Source organism: Scyliorhinus torazame, chromosome 5, assembly GCF_047496885.1.
Source record: "Scyliorhinus torazame isolate Kashiwa2021f chromosome 5, sScyTor2.1, whole genome shotgun sequence".
NCBI classification, from domain to species: domain Eukaryota; kingdom Metazoa; phylum Chordata; class Chondrichthyes; order Carcharhiniformes; family Scyliorhinidae; genus Scyliorhinus; species Scyliorhinus torazame.
The window spans coordinates 122,456,200-122,472,440 of record NC_092711.1 but is presented as its reverse complement, the minus strand read 5'-3'; the positions used below and the strand labels follow the sequence as shown (position 1 = coordinate 122,472,440).

Sequence of the window (16,241 nt, the reverse complement as noted above, 5' to 3'; positions counted from 1 at the left end):
CTCGGATCACCCAGCCAATCAGAACGCGGGCTTTGTGCCAATGGCTGCACGAAGCTTCCTCCATTGTCTGAACGAAAAACTTGTGAACCCGTCCAGTGCTGCCCAGCAAAGTGGCTGCTGCTCCATCTGAGTAAAGATTGAGCTTCACTCAGACTAAAATCTCCTCCCGTGTCAAATATCTGTGAGTAAAACACTTCCCTTTCTCATACTTTCCATTTCTTTTTTAATTTAGGGTTAAATTGTTGATTTGCAGGAACTGGACGGAATGGGAATGAATCCAGGGAGGGTGCAGACTCTGGAAAGGTTGGCCCAGTGTGGTGGTATGTATTAGGGGTAATATGGTACACCACGTGTCGACAGGCTATTGGTGGAGGGATGCCAGGTCCTGATAGGATCTGCCACCTACTGGACTCCACCCAGAAATGCTGGTATAAGAACCCAGTTTTTCCCTCCATTTCCCTCAGCAGTTGTATTCTGTAACCACGCTGCTGGGGATAAAGTTCTGCTTAATAAAGCCTTCAATTGACATTACCTCAACCTGCCTCGCGTCATATTGACGGTGCTACACCCAGGTCTCTCTCTCTCAAGAGATTGACATCCTTTTCTCCCTCAGCTTGGCACATTTATTTCCAACCTTCAGATTTCAGATTCCAGCATCCGCAGTAATTTGCTTTTATTTTGACACATTTATTTGTCTGGCTAAAAGTTCACGATAATGGTTTCCCCAGGAGATGGCTGACATTTAAGGGGACTGTAAATTGAGAGGCTAGAGATATGTCTCGTGTAGTTTTATGAAGTGTTTCAGAGATACATAGAAGATAGGAGCAAGAGGAGGTCTTTTGGCCCTTCGAGCCTGCTCCGCCATTTATCACGATCATGGCTTACCATCCAACTCAATAGCCTAATCCTGTTTCCATAGCCTATGATCCCATTCTCCCCAATATCTAGCCGCATCTTGAATATATTCAATATTTTAGCATCAACTACTTCCTGTGGTAATGAATTCCACAAGCTCACCACTCTTTGGGTGAAGAAATGTCTCTTCATCTCTGTCTGAAATGGTTTACCCTGAATCCTCAGACTGTGACCCCTGGTTCTGGACACCCAATTGTGGAGTTATTGCAGCACAGAAAGTCAATTCAACAACTTGTGTCCATGTTGACAGTCTTTAGAATAATCCAGTCAGTACCATTCCCAGTTTATATCTCCGTTCTCCTGCTTAGAAGTTTATTTCTTCCAAGGGCTTATCCAATTCCATTTTGAAATCATGATCATGTCCAGTTTCACCATTCTTATACGTAACGAGTTCCTGGCCATGTGCATTCACTCATAAATAAAATTCTTCCTTCCATTCTCACTGCATCCTTAATCAAGTGATGCACTGTATATTGCACACATTTTTAATCCAATAATATATACATATACATGGCTGGCAGAGTACATGATCATTTTCAGGTCCCTGTGCCCTTGACAGGAAGCAGTGAACATGGATCTGTAGATCAGCATGAATTGCCATTCATGTGAATCACAAAGATGCATATGTGGCACAGCAGAGTGAGAATGGAAGGAGAGTGTGTGGGGTGGAGATTTACAGCTTTTGGGGAAGGAGAGAGGAAGGGATATTCCATAGAAACAAGCATTGTAAGTTCTGAAATTCTATCATGTCCTGACAGCGGTATGTTTGCAAACTCCTTTCACAGGACATGAGAAGAGGATTTTAACTTGGGGAAACTTAAACCAAATATTGCAGCAAGATCTGACAGAGTGACTGGATTCATCAGGACCTCAATATCATCTCTTTTGAATGTGGAAGGAGAAATGTTTGTCTGTTCAGTCTGTGGGAAAATATTTTTTATATAAGTGTGACTGGAAAAGCACCAACACACATCCAAGTGAGAGCATTGTAGTGAACTGATTGTGGAAAGAGCTTTAACCAGTTACACAGCCTGAAAAAAATGTCACACCATTTACAGTGAGGAGATATTGTATAACTTTTGTGTGTGTAGACGAGGCTTCAACTGACTAGCGAACCTGGAGAGTCACAAGGGCATCAACACGATGATGAACCAATAGAAATGTGAGGACTGTGAAAAGGGTTTCTGCACCCCATCTGTACTGGAAACCTATCAATGTGTTCACACTGGAGACAGACCATTCACCTGCACTGTGTGTGTGGGAAGGGATTCACTCAGTCGTCCGCCCTGCTGAAGCACCAGCATGTTCACACTGGGGAGAGGCTGTTCATCTGTTCAGAGTGTGGGAAGGGATTCAGTAATTCATCTTCTCTCATGATACACAAGCAAATTCACACTGGGGAGAAGCCATTCATCTGCTCCCAATGTGGGAAACTCAGTCATGCAACCTGATGATGCATCAGCAAGTTCACACTGGGAAGAGACCATTCACTTGCACTGAGTGCGGGAAAGGATTCGGTGATACACCTGCACTCCTAACACACCAGCGAATTCACACTGGGGAGACCCCATTCACGCGCTCAGTGTGTGGGAAGGGATTCTGTCAGTTATGCAGTCTGCTGAGAAACTAGCAGGTTCACATCGGGCAGAGGCTGTTTGCCTGCTCCGAGTGTGGGAAGAGATTCACTCAGTCATCCTGCCTACTGAGACATCAGCGAGTTCACACGTGATGACAGGGGGTGGATTCTGCTGTTAATGCTGCTGTTAATCACATCCAGGGCTGAACCATGTTAATTCTGACAGTTCCTGAAGTCGGAGGGTCAGTGGGTTTCCTTCTGCTGGACTGGCCGGTCTTGCAACATTGCTTCACTTTTCCTGCAGTGACCACACTTCAGAAAGGCCTTTGAGATGCCCGGAGGTTGTGAAAGGTGCTATTTAAATGCTAGTTTCTGTTGTAAATTGACAAACTCCGATCCTGCTCCTATCCTTGCAGGTAGATCATCGAGCAGTTTGAGCCAGCACACGCCAGCTGACAGCGCGAGGGCAGGTACTCCCAGTATGGACTGTGGCTGCTTCCCTTCACAGGCCATTGAATACATTGTGGAAACTGGTCATTTAAAGAGGGTGCCTTGACTTGCTGGTCTGAGCACACATCCCTGATCCTGCTGCGTAATGCTGGCTGAGAATAGGCATCGGGGCTGCTCAATGTCTTGAAAGTATCTCTGCCATTGAAGTTGGCTAAATGTTATGTTTTCTCCCTGTTATTCTGTTTTTCTGGAACAAATTTATCCCACAAACTAAGACAGATTTCACTGAAACTTGGTACACTGGCCAGGTATGACCCATGGAAGAACTGATTAATTTTGGCCAAGATTGGGATCCTGGAATTTTTTTATAGGATCCGTTCACATTGGGTGATCAGGTGAATTGATATTTTCTTTAAGATAATTGTGCTTTGTTTTATTTTGAATGTTAATTGTTTTAGAATGATGTGGATGGTGTCTGTTTATCACAGCTGTAAAAATATGGGCAGAGTTTGTACAGCAGGCTGTTAGCTGTGGATTAATAATAATAATCGCTTATTGTCACAAGTAGGCTTCAATGAAGTTACTGTGAAAAGCCCCTAGTCGCCACATTCCGGCACCTGTTCGGGGAGGCCGGTGCAGGAATTGAACCCACGCTGCTGGCATTGTTCTGCATTACAAGCCAGCTGTTTGCCCACTGCGCTAAACCAGCCCCCGAGCCTGAAGTCTGTTCAGTGAGATGAATACTCTTAATAAATACACTTACTTTATCAGCTCTGTAGTTACAAAGCATGTTTTCATCCTGGTTTGTTTGTCTGTAATACAATGTCACTAAACTAATTGATGGATTTGAAGAAAATGTGACAAACAAATAGGCTGTGGCCCAAGGATGAATGATTAGATTTGGTGAACATATGGGCTTGATCCTGGATTTTGAAAATATTCAGACACAGGACCTGGTCCTCTGCACACAAAAGGAATTTGTTCAGGCATTGCATTTTTCAGTTAAACAAAAGCTTGGGGGAAAGTTATTCTCTAATGCATTCCCCACGGCAACGACTTGACCAGTGAAAGTCCACTACCATTTTAGTATTTAAACAAAGCTTTGGGGAACTGTTCCCTGGTTTTGTTTGTGGCACTGCTTTAACCAATTGGGAGCCCACTTGCCAGCCAACCAATCAGCACCCTGTTACTCAGACAGTATGAATTATTGTTCTCTTTGAAACTTGGTATTCTTGCATCTATCCTGATGAGCACAAGATGAAAAGCTTCGACAACATGCCTAACTCTTTCAGCAATACTCAGTTTGTGAAAGGTTTTGTCAACATTGGGAGCAAAATGTGGTTTTCTTCTTCCCAATGATTTATTGTGGACAATAATAACAAATTGCCCGAAAAGTTACACATATTTTTGTTTTTGGATCAGAAGATTATTTATATACATGTAGTCCAAATTCTATGTATAAATTTTAAAAATGAATCATTTCTGCTCACTGCACAATGATTAAGGAATGTGCAGTCATCAGCTAATTCCACACTCCCAGTCTGGTGTCAGCTGATTATGGAATCATAAAAAGGCTGATGTCATTTTATGACATCACAATAGAATGTGATGACATCAGGGGATTCCACAATCCCAATGGAATGCTGTGATGTCAGTTGGACTTTAGACATAAGCAGTGTGCTGGGAAATGTACAGAACTGTCCCAGTTGTCTTCAGTAGAGAAACTCTGTTGCCCCTGTCCCAACTCACACTGAGTCCCATTCACCGATCACCCCCTACTCGCCCTGATCTACGTTGACTGCCATTAAATTAACGACTCGGTTTTAAACCTCTGCCCCTCGATCTCTTTTGCTTCCTTAGGACATTCCTTAAAACCTACCTCTGACCAAGTGACTGGTCAACTGACCAAATATCTGTGGTTCAGTGTCAAATTCTCTTCGGTATTCACATTTGTGAAGCTCTCGGGGAAGTTTAAAGGTGCTATACAAATGCAAGTTGTTTTTGTTGTTGTGGTTAGATCATATTCAGTGGAACCTGCTATTGATAAGCAGTCAAACGCTTTCTTGCTGTGTCCAGAGAGAGCTGCAGGAAGGCTGTTGACTATATTCGGGCATGCAAGACCTCAATGTTTAAAATACACCGAGGAAAACATTGTTATATCTTCTCTTTAAATACATAAACAGGGAAGAGGCTGAAATTAAATTTGTCCCTTTTAACCTGCACAAAAAGAGGGGGCTCAGATTCACAGGCTGCAGCAAGAGTCCGTTTGGTCCATCATTCCCCTGTTACCTCTTTGAAAGCACTCTCTGATTCATCCAACTACTCTGCTCTTCCCCCACAGCCCTGCAAAATCTTCCCTTTCAAGTACTTAAGCTTTGGAAAGATACTATTGAATCTGCTTTCAGGCAGATCGGAACAACTCACTGTGAAAAATAAAATCTCTTCTCCCCCTCTGGCTCCTTTGCCAATGGCCTTAGAGGGACGCACTTTCTGTTAAAGGCCTGTCAACCCCTCTCACCCACTTTCCCTTAAGGGCATCAATCTAATAATGAAAAGTCCACCAAATTCAAATATATAGTAATTAAATTAACGAATTAAATGTCGATTATTCAGAGCGCGGCCAACTTCCAGAACGAGGACAGATGAAAGACAAGACACCTGTAGTGGTAAGAAAAAGACTATTTACTTCAAACATACATAGAAAATAGAAGCAGGAGGAGGCCATTCGGCCCTTCGAGCCTGCTCCGCCATTCATTATGATCATGGCTAATCATCAAATTCAATACCCTGGTCCTGCCCCCCCACCCTCCCCCCTTAGCCCTTGATCCCTTTAGCCCCAAGAGCTAGATCTAATTCCTTCGTGAAATTAAACACCGTTTTGGCCTCAACTACTTTTTGTGGGAGTGAACTCCACAGATTCACCACTCCCTGGTGAAGAAATTTCCCCTCACCTCAGTTCTAAAAGTTTACCTGAGCACATGCTTTCAGCGTTTGATGCACGAGGACACCAAGATCTTGCTGAGGATCCACCTCTCCCAATTTACACCCATTCAACAAATAATTTGCCTTCCTGTTTTTGCTATCAAAGCTGAAACCTCACATTTATCCACATTATACTGCACCTGTCATGTATATACCCACTCACTCAGCCTGTCCAAATCCTGCTGAAGCATCTCTGCATCCACCTAACAGTTCACCCTCCCACCCAACTTTGCGTCATTTATTTACTGTGTTACCAGACCCCAATTTATATTAGGAATCCGGACGAGACCCCAACGTTTTTCAATTTATAAAACTGAGAGGAAAGGATACTTCGCCCCAGGAGTGATTCCACTGACTAACTGCGATCTTTTATATTCAAACAAACTTTATTATTAATACAGTACCAACTACACTAACATCACAGAAAATAGCTGCAATTAACAGTTAAACTATTCTTAACTACTACCTTATACCTTCTTATTCTCCAATTAACCAAAGCCCATTACTGGTCAAAAGTCACTTGCAAATAAAGTTAGCAAACACAGGGATCCTTGCTGTCCTGTGTAGAGTTGCTTTCAGTAAAAGTGAGACCCCTTTCAGGTTTCTGTCTTTGATTCATTAGTTACATTTTGCTTCCCCATTAACTGTCTTATTGCCATTTTAATAAGGCTAAACACAACCCCTCAATTATCTTAAACCCCAGTGAACCTTTCTATAAACTAGATTCCATTTGCCCAATTTAGGGAAACAATTAAATGGTTAGAATCAATGATTATCCCATTTTTACAACATTTTAATTGCATCTTTTGCAGACATACCACCTGCCTGTATGTTAGATTTAGATTTATTGTCACATGTACAGAGGTACAGTGAAAAGTATTGTTCTGCGTACAATCCAGGCAGATCGTTCCGTGCGTGAAAAAACATAGGACATATGATAAATACGCAATGTAAATGCATGGACATAGATATTGGGTGACGCATACAGAGTAAATGTGGATTTTCAAAAATATTACTGCAATATATATATAATTCAACATGTATAATAATTTCCTACATTCATCACAACTGTCCAGGATAAAATTAATGCATTCCATCTGCTTCTGTGGATCCTTTCAGTGGAAATGTCCCCTCGTTCAGAGATTCAGCCAACAGAAAATAAAATTGGGACATGGTCAGTGCAACAGGAAGAAATCCCCCACCAACCCTCCCACTTCACCCACTGTCAGAATGAACATGTTTCAATCCTGGATGTGATTAACAGCAGCAATAACAACAGAATCCAACTCGTGTAATGACTTGTGAACTCGCTGGTGTTTCTGCAGGTGGGCTGCACTTCTGAATCCTTTCCCACAGACAGAGCAGATAAACGGCTTCTCATCAGTGTGAAGTCGCTGGTGTGTTAGCAAGTTGGATGAATTAACAAATCTCTTCCCACACACTGAGCAGGTGAACGGCCTCTCCCCAGTGTGAACTCGCTGGTGTGTCTGCAGGTTGGATAACTGAGTGAATCCCTTCCCACAAACGGAGCAGGTGAATGGCTTCTCCCCAGTGTGAACCCGCTGGTGTCTCTGCAGGTGGATTGAATCAACAAATCTGTTTCCACAAACAGAACAAGTAAACGGCTTCTCCACAGTGTGAATTCGCTGGTGTCTGCTCAGGCTGGATGGATCTCCAAATCCCTTCCGACACACGGAGCAGGTGAATGGTCTCTCCCCAGTGTGAACTCGCTGGTGTCTCAGCAGGCTGGACAACTGAGTGAATCCCTTCCCACAGTCAGAACAGGTGTATGGCCTCTCCCCAGTGTGAACTCGGGAGTGTGTGTGCAGGTTGGATGAATCTCCGAATCCCTTCCCACACACAGAACAGATAAATGGCATCTCCCGAGTGTGAATTCGCTGGTGTCTCAGAAGGCTGCATAACTGAGCGAATCCCTTCCCACAGTCAGAACAGGTGAACGGCCTCTCCCCAGTGTGAATTCGTGAATGTGTGAGCAGTTTGGATGAATCTCCGAATCCCTTCCCACACACGGAGCAGATAAACGGCATCTCAGTGTGAAGTCGCCAGTGTGTAAGCAGACTGAATGAATGGACGAATATTTTCCCACGCAGCGAGCAGGTAAATGGTCTCTCCCTAGTGTGAACTTGCTGGTGTTTGTGTAGACTGGAACAAGTAGTAACTCCCTTCCCCCACAGAGCAGGTGAACAGTGTGATCCCGCTGTGACCTCACTGGTGTGTCAGCAGATTGGATGAAGCAGTAAATCCCTTCCCACACTGAGCGCAGGTGAACGGTCTCTCCCCGGTGTGAGTGAGTCAATGAGTTTCCAGCTCAGATGGGGAAGTGAATCCCTTCCCACAATCCCCACGGTTTCCCCCTGGTGCGGGTGTCTCGGTGCTTTACCAGTCACACTGATGGTAAAATGGCCGACTCCATCAGATCTTGATGTGAAGTTTGGTTTGAGATTTCTTGCTGCAAATCCTCCCCTTTGAACATCCTGTTAAAGGAGTTTACAAATGTCATCATGGTCAGTACAGCTCAGAAATTCAGAACAGACAATTCTACTTGCTGTCACACACACTCTCTCCCTCCATTCTCACTCTGCTATATCTAAAATACACACTCCCTATTCTCCTGAAGGTGCTAATTCATGCTGATCGACACTCAGCGTTTCCTGTTCTCGACTAAGAGATCACATATCCTCAGAAATAAGAGCAGGAGTCGGCCATTGAGACCATCAAACCTGCTCTTCTATTTAATAAGATCATGGCTGATCGGATTGTGACCTTAACATCGTTTTCTTCCTGTCACCCATAACCCCCAACTCCCTTTTCCATCAAAACTCTAACTGGGCCTTGTATATATTTAATGATGCAGCCTCCACTGCTGTCTGGGGAAGAGAATTGCAAAGACTAACTACCCTCTGAGGGAAGAAATTTCCCCTCAGAAATGGGGACCCTTTATTTTGACAATCTGGCTACTTGTTCCTGAATCCCCCATGAGGGGAAACATCCTCTCTTCATCTCCTCAGAATCTTATATGTTTCAATATGATCACCTCTAAACTCCAATGAGTCCAGACGCTTTCCTCACAACACAACACCTTCATCCCAGGAATCAGCCCGGTGATCCTTCCCTGAACTTCTCCCAATGCAAGAATCACCCTCCTTAGTTAAGGAGACTAAAAGTGTGCACCATACTCCAGGTACTGTGATCTGATAGTCATTGCAGAGACACGGCTGCAAGATGACAAAGACTGGGACCTGAATATTCAAGATTCCATCACTTTTGAGAAGGACAGGAAGCTGGGAATATGCGGAGGGGCAGTTCTGTTAATTAAGGATGACATTAGTACAATAGATGGAGATGACCTTAGTTATGGAGGTCAAGATGTACAATCACATTGGGTAACGATAAGAAATGATAAAGATAGGGAGTCACTTGTGGGCGTAGTTTCTAGCCCCCCCCCCCCCCTAACAGTAACTACTGTCATGGGAATGTCCCTTTAAGAACTGTTTGTCTTCTCAATTGGCTGCAGTGATGTCATTGTGTGGGTGGAGCTGGGCTGTGGCTCTAGTTTTTACTTTCGTTTTGAGCTGGAAGCCATTTGTGGCTTTGAATTTTACTTTCGGTTTAGACTGTTGGAAGCTGCATTCAGGCAAAAGACGGCTTCTCTGGTCTCTCCATGTTAAAAAGGTATCGCCAGATCACTTGATAACTTCAAAGTAATAACTGTGTTCTGGAAGGAATTCAAACCTACTGTTTTGTGGTACAAGGGATTGTCTGATTTATGGAGGTTGTTACTTGAGTGAAACAGTAAAGGGACGTTATTAAGGGTTAAATACAGAGTACTGTAGCTGTGTGGGGTATTTAGATTTGTAGTTGATAAAAATGCTGACTATGTGTGTTTATAGAAATGTTAACTGAATTTGTAGAATAAACTTTGTTTTTGATTTAAAGTGTTTAAGGCTCTGTTGAATAACACCTGAAAAGTAGGCTCTTGTGCTCCTCATAACCAAAATCTATAAACAGTTGTAGGTCAGGTGAACTCCATGATATATTTTGGTGTTCTCTAGTCCCTGGCCCAAAACACTACACTGTAGGACAGTGTACAGAGAGCAATAATGGCTCTATGACAAGTACGGCAATAATCATGGATGATTTTAATCTACATGTAGATTGGGCGAATAAGATTGGCAAAGGTAGCCAGACAGATGAGCTCGCAGAGTCTTTTTGGGACAGTTTCTTACAGCAGCACATGCTAGAGCTGACCAGAGAGCTGACTATTCTTGATCACCCAATCACTGAATTGTTAGGGTGCAGAAGGACCATTGTGTCTGCACCAACTCTCCAAACGAGGATGATGACTTAGTGCATTCCCCGTACCTCTCTTGACAACTTCACATCCAAAATCATTGCTCAATACTGGGTTACAAAGTCCTCGGGGTTCAACCCAGCAGCTTCTCCTGCATCTCCATTCCAGCCAAACTGATACAACAAACCAAAGGGAATTGGACAGGACCCTGGAAAGAAGAAATGCTGCAGGCAAGTGAAGAAAGGGCAGTGCAGTGGGATGAGCCAGCATAGGTATGATGGGCTGAATGGCCTCCATCTGTATTGTAATCATTCAATGATTCTGTCAAAAAGGACTGTAACTGGAGGCCAGAGACCAACCTCCACAACCAACACCCTCCGCAATACAAATCCGTTCTTAATTATAAGACCATAAGACATAGGAGTGGAAGTAAGGCCATTCGGCCCATCGAGTCCACTCCACCATTCAATCATGGCTGATTTCAACTCCATTTACCCGCTCTCTCTCCATAGCCTTTAATTCCTTGAGAAATCAAGAATTTATCAACTTCTGTCTTAAAGACACTCAACGTCCCAGCCTCCACCGCCCTCTGTGGCAATGAATTCCACAGACCCACCACTCTCTGGCTGAAGAAATTTCTCCTCATCTCTGTTCTAAAGTGACTCCCTTTTATTCTAAGGCTGTGCCCCCGGGTCCTAGTCTCCCCTGCTAATGGAAACAACTTCCCTACATCCACCCTATCTAAGCCATTCATTATCTTGTAAGTTTCTATTAGATCTCCCCTCAACTTCCTAAACTCCAATGAATATAATCCCAGGATCCTCAGACGTTCATCGTATGTTAGGCCTACCATTCCTGGGATCATCCGTGTGAATCTCCGCTGGACCCACTCCAGTGCCAGTATGTCCTTCCTGAGGTGTGGGGCCCAAAATTGCTCACAGTATTCTAAATGGGGCCTAACTAATGCTTTAGAAAGCTTCAGAAGTACATCCCTGCTTTTATATTCCAAGCCTCTTGAGATGAATGACAACATTGCATTTGCTTTCTTAATTACGGACTCAACTTGCAAGTTTACCTTTAGAGAATCCTGGACTAGGACTCCCAAGTCCCTTTGCACTTCAGCATTATGAATTTTGTCACCGTTTAGAAAATAGTCCACGCCTCTATTCTTTTTTCAAAAGTGCAAGACCTCGCACTTGCCCACGTTGAATTTCATCAGCCATTTCTTGGACCACTCTCCTAAACTGTCCAAATCTTTCTGCAGCCTCCCCACCTCCTCCATACTACCTGCCCCTCCCCCTATCTTTGTATCATCGGCAAACTTAGCCAGAATGCCCTCAAACCCGTCATCTAGATCGTTAATATATAAAGAGAACAGCTGTGGCCCCAGCACTGAACCCTGCGGGACACCACTCGTCACCGGTTGCCATTCCGAAAAAGAACCTTTTATCCCAACTCTCTGCCTTCTGCCTGACAGCCAATCGTCAATCCATGTTAGTACCTTGCCTCGAATACCATGGGCCCTTATTTTACTCAGCAGTCTCCCGTGAGGCACCTTATCAAAGGCCTTTTGGAAGTCAAGATAGATAACATCCATTGGCTCTCCTTGGCCTAACCTATTTGTTATCTCTTCAAAGAACTCTAACAGGTTTGTCAGGCACGACCTCCCCTTACTAAATCCATGCTGTCTTGTCCTAATCCGACCCTGCACTTCCAAGAATTTAGAAATCTCATCCTTAACAATGGATTCTAGAATATTGCCAACAACCGAGGTTAGGCTAATTGGCCTATAATTTTCCATCTTTTTCCTTGTTCCCTTCTTGAACAGGGGGGTTACAACAGCGATTTTCCAATCCTCTGGTACTTTCCCTGACTCCAGTGACTTTTGAAACATCATCACCAACGCCTCCACTATTTCTTCAGCTATCTCCTTTAGAACTCTAGGATGTAGCCCATCTGGGCCCGGGGATTTATCAATTTTTAGACCTCTTAGTTTCTCTAGCACTTTCTCCTTTGTGATGGCTACCATAGTCAACTCTGTCCCCTGACTCTCCGGAATTGTTGGGATATTACTCATGTCTTCTACTGTGAAGACTGACGCAAAGTACTTATTCAGTTCCTCGGCTATTTCCTTGTCTCCCATCACAAAATTACCAGCGTCATTTTGGAGCGGCCCATTGTCAGCTTTTGCCTCCCGTTTGTTTTTAATGTATTTAAAGAAACTTTTACTATCATTCCTAATGTTACTGGCTAGCCTACCTTCAAATTTGATCCTCTCCTTATCTCTCTCTTTGTTATCCCCTGTTTGTTTTTGTAGCCTTCCCAATCTTCTGACTTCCCACTACTCTTTGCCACATTATAGGCTTTCTCTTTTGCTTTGATGCATTCCCTAACTTCCTTTGTCAGCCATGGCTGCCTAATCCCCCCTCTGATAACCTTTCTTTTCTTTGGGATGAACCTCTGTACTGTGTCCTCAATTGGTCTATCTCTGCTTCTAAACTTGGGTTCTATGAGAAACACCTCCAACAAAATAATAGCAAAATACTGTTGTTGCTGAAAATATTCAATATGTCAGCGAGTAATTGTGGCAGGAGAAACAGAGATAATATCTCAGAGTGTGCAGCATCAATACGAACAAGGAGCAGGAGCCATTCAGCCCCTCAAGCCTGCTCCACCATTTAATAAGATCATGGCTGGTCTGATAGTAATCTCAAATCTTCAATTATAGGGAATAAATATGGTGCAGAATCTGATGGTTAATATCAGCTGATGAACAGAAGAGAAATGATCTCTACGCAGGAAAAACAATTCCTGACCATGGGAAGATAAAGATGGTAAATCAGCAGCACATAGCCGAGGGGTGGGCAGCAATGAAATCTTCATTCAGACACATTGGAAGAAATAACAGTAAAATACCAAACGTAGTTAAAATAAATCTACTATCTACTTCACAGCGCAAAGGACCGGGGTTCGATCCCGGCCCCGGGTCACTGCTGCCCGTGTATGCGTGGGTCTCACCCCCAGAACCCAAAGATGTGCAGGGTAGGTGGATTGGCCATGTAAATTGCCCCTTAATTGGAAAAATTAATAAAATAAAATAAATACACCAATAGAGGCAGAAGAAGTTAAACAATGGCAGAGAGGTGATCAGGGAGGGCAGAGCGGAAACCGAGCAATGGGTGAAATATGGATTCAGATCCACAGTAAAGGAGCCAAACCTGCCCCATAGCCATGGAACCAGAGCATAGATAACAAAGCACAACACTAAAAACTCTAAATTAAAGATTAATGCTCAATAATACTCACCTCTGGAACCATTTCATTGGTTTCAAATTTAAACCCTGCTGCTGGAGCAGCAGCTCAAAAGAATTCTCTGGAATCAGAGAAAAAGCACAGTCTTCAAATCTTCTAACTCCCTGGAAAAGGAGATTACAAGAGCCATGTGTCAATTGTGGTTACAAATTAAGAGAGAAACATTTTTCTTGATTTGAGATTGCTGTGCAACTATTCCAATTCTAACCTCTTGTAAAAGGAGTTTTCAAAGTCCGTCAGTCAGGGATGCAAATTCATAACATTCTCTCCTTCTACACGTTTCCTGGTGTAGGATTAATTAAGGTGGGATCTACTTAATTGGAAGCAGTTCAGACAACATTCACTGAGCAGATTCCTGGCTAGAAGGAGTTGGTTTCGTGAGGAAATGGTGGACAAGGTGTGTAACGGATTTTAGGTAAATGAGAGGCGATCTTACTGAAGCATATAAGTATTTGAGGGCAGTTTACAGGAAAAGTGCTGGAAGGATGCTTGCCCTCAATAGGGAATCTAAAACTGCAGGGACAGTTTAAAAATAAGGGTTTAAGACAGAGAACAGGATAAATTGCTTCTCTCAGAGAACCAGTAGCTGGTAAAATTCTTTCCCCCAGTAAACAGTGGAGGCTGGGCCATGGAGTATATTCAAGGCTGTGTTGCACACCATTTTACCTTCAAGGGTGTCAAGCATTAGGGACAGGAGGAAAATGGAGTTAATGATCAGATGAGCCATGGGTTTATTAAATGGCAGAGCAGCCTCAATGGTTTGAATGGCCTTCTCCTGCTGCTAATTCTGATTATCTTATTCTTCTGTGATTCAGATGGCATCAGATGCACCCTGAATCCATACATGCATACAATTTACAGTGCATAAGCAGGCCATTCGGCCCATCGAATCTGCACCGACCTTTGGAAAGAGCAGCCTACTCAAGCCCACACCTGCACCCTTTCCGCGTAACCCAGTAACCCTACCTAACCTTTATTTGGGACACCAAGGCCAATTTATCATGGCCAATCCACCTAACCCACACATCTTTGGACTTTGCGGAGCATTCAGAGGAAACCCACACAGACATGGGGAGAACGTGCAGGCGTGGGCACAGAAAGTGACTCAAGCAGGGAATCGAACCTGGGACCCTGGAGCTGTGAAACAACTGTGCTAACCACTGTGCTACCAATAAGCAAGTTTTCCCTCCAACAGTAAACTGGACCTTTCAATCAATGAGTCATACATTTTCTCTCCTGGTCACTGGAACCCTGAAGCCCCTTAGGCAGTATGGTAGCACAATGGTTAGCATTGCTGTCTCACAGCGCCAGGGACCTGGGTTCAATTCCGGCCTTGGGTGACTGTGTGGAGTTTGCACTTTCTCCCCGTTTCTGCGTGGGCTTCCTCCGGCTGCTCTGGTTTCCTGCCACAGGTAAGGTGGGGATAGGGTGAAGAGTGGGCCGAGGTAGGGTGCTCTTTCAAAGTGTTGGTGCAGACTCGATGGGCCGAATGGCCTCATTCTACACTCCAGGGATTCTGTGATCAAAGATGGCAGGATGGCCGCGCATGCGCTCTGCTCCCCGCTGATGGAAGGTGGCGGCGGTGGAATTGGGCCTGATCCCCGATAAAAGCCCCGCAGCTGCAAACTCGGGTCCTGCAGACTCTTATTCCGATCGTGGGACCTGCACTGGGTGTTTATAAAGCCTCCGTTCTCTCCCCACCCCGACTCCCGGCTCCATTCCTCCCTCCGCCCCACGACTCACCCGCCCAAAACGCCTCTCCCGTTCTCGCAGGGCTCCGAACAAAGTGGTACTGCGCCTGCGCACTGGGTTCCTGTGGTATGAATCGGGCACATTCACAGCCGCGGCGCATGCTGGATAATATTCGCACCATTGAAACATCAAACAATTAAAACAAAATAACTTTGTTAACATTTGAGATGAATTAATTTTAAAATGTGATGAATTCTGAATTGGTGATCTGCTATGCCTCATTTCTCAAAGTTCTTCTGTGTGACCATGCAGAGTTTTTAAAGCATTTATACGAACTGAGTTAATTCAACAATTGACAGACTGCACAAACCACAGTGACATTATTAACAAAGGGCCAAGTTAAGGGAGTATCCTGATGTGATAGAGCAGATGAATTATGGGGTTCCAAATTAAAGGCATTCATATCCTGCAATGTCACAATTAATATCAGAATCATATGTCACATGTAGGCTTACATTAACCCCAGTACAGTGGGCACGGTAGCACAGTGGTTAGCACAGCTGCTTCACAGCTCCAGGGTCCCAGGTTCGATTCCTGGCTGGGTCACTGTCTGCACGGAGTTTGCACGTTCTCCCCGTGTCTGCGAGGTGTTTTCCTCCGGGTACTCCGGTTTCATCCCACAGTCCAAAGATGTGCAGGTTAGATGGATTGGCCATGCTAAATTGCCCTTAGTGTCCAAAACGGTTGTGTTGGGTGGGGTTACTGCGTTATGGGGATAGGGTGGGGTATGGGCTTAGGTAGGGCGCTCCTTCCAAGGGCTGGTGCAGATTCGATGGGCTGAATGACCTCCTTCTGCACTATAAATTCTATGACACTCTCTGATACTCTATGAACACTGCAAAGATCCAAGATGGTGCCAGAGCATGGCGACTCTCTGCGAGCTCTCGCCCCACACCCTTTTCTTTTATCTCCTATCACCGTTCTGACCTACTAAAAGTATTT

General features: G+C 44.3%; 1 long non-coding RNA gene across 1 annotated transcript; it reads left to right on the top strand.

The window, feature by feature from the left end:
• The first annotated feature begins 25 nt into the window (after positions 1-25).
• LOC140419656 (uncharacterized) lies at positions 26-4,345 on the top strand. The gene is made up of 2 exons (XR_011945954.1): positions 26-181; positions 1,701-4,345. It is a non-coding gene; the product is annotated as an uncharacterized lncRNA (long non-coding RNA).
• The last annotated feature ends 11,896 nt before the right edge of the window (positions 4,346-16,241 follow it).